This window comes from Apium graveolens, chromosome 11 (genome assembly GCF_009905375.1).
Source record: "Apium graveolens cultivar Ventura chromosome 11, ASM990537v1, whole genome shotgun sequence".
NCBI classification, from domain to species: Eukaryota; Viridiplantae; Streptophyta; class Magnoliopsida; order Apiales; family Apiaceae; genus Apium; species Apium graveolens.
Genome location: NC_133657.1, coordinates 165,562,630 through 165,563,923, shown reverse-complemented (window position 1 = coordinate 165,563,923; position 1,294 = coordinate 165,562,630).

Here is a 1,294-nt window from a genome sequence, read left to right as displayed (position 1 = left end):
AGTAAACTGAGCAGTCCAGGTCTGATGAGTTCCAGACTAGCTTGGATAAAGTATCCGCTTCCTCATTTTCTTCTCGACATATTTACAGGACTTGATGTCTTTGGATTGATTCTAGGTAGCTTTGAACCAGTGCCTAATACTTTTCCAGAATTGGGTCTTTTGCTATGTATTATCCATTTGTTTGCTTGACCACTATCTGGGAGTCACTGTAGATGTTTAAGTCCTGGACTCTAAAAGTCCTAAAAAGCTTCAGTCCCGCAATCAATGCCTCATATTCTGCCTGGTTGTTCGTTTCTGGGAAGCCGAATGATATAGTTATTTGTATCAAGAATCCCTCAGGGCTCTTTAGGACGAGTCTGACTCCCGACCTTTCGCTTGTTGATGAACCGTCTACTTTCAAGGTCCAGGCTCCTGGGCTTGTATTTTAACTGCTCTCTGGGTCTATGCTCATAGGTTTTGGTTCTGACTCTTTTCGAGACATCTAGCTTGTGAATTATTTTCCTTAAAGGCTGGTTTGTGACTACCCTGATTTCTCTTCCTTGGAAGTAGTTTCTGAGCTTTCTTGATGTTGTGACCAGGGGAAGGAATTTTTTTCTAGACTTGGGTACCTAGTCTTCGCATCCTTAAGTACTTGGCTTACATAGTAAAGTGGTTGTTATCTTCCATTCTCTTCCCGGATTAGGGCAACCCCAACTGCTAAGGCTCCGGATGATAAGTATAGGTAGAGAGGCTCTCCTAGTTGGGCCTTAGTTAGGACTTAAGAATGGTGGCTGTGAGAGGTATTCCTTGATTTCTTCGAATGCTCTTTGCACTCCAGGGTCCAGTTGACCTCTTTCTTGTTGTTTGCTCCTTTGAGTAGATCAAAGAATGGTAAGCACCTTTCTGCTAGCTTTGAAATAAATTTTCTAAGTTATTCTAGTTAGCCTGCTAGCTTCTGCACATCTCTTTGGGTCATGGGAGCCTTCATCTCCTGGATTGCTTTTATTTTCTCCGGATTGACTTCAATTCCTCGGAACTGATCATGAACCCCAAGAACTTGCTTGCTCCAACTCCGAAGGTATATTTCTCCGAATTCAGCTTGAGTTTATGCTTCCTCAGGTTGTCAAAGCATTATATGTCCTGGGATGGTTGTTGATTTTGCAATCATATCGTCGATGTAGGACTCCAAGTTTCTCCCGATCTAGGATTTGAATATCTTGTTCATTGCTCTTTGGTAAGTGGATCCTGCATTTTTCAGTCTGAATGACAACATCACATAAGCGTAGACTGCTCTGTGAGTTACAAATACTGTCTT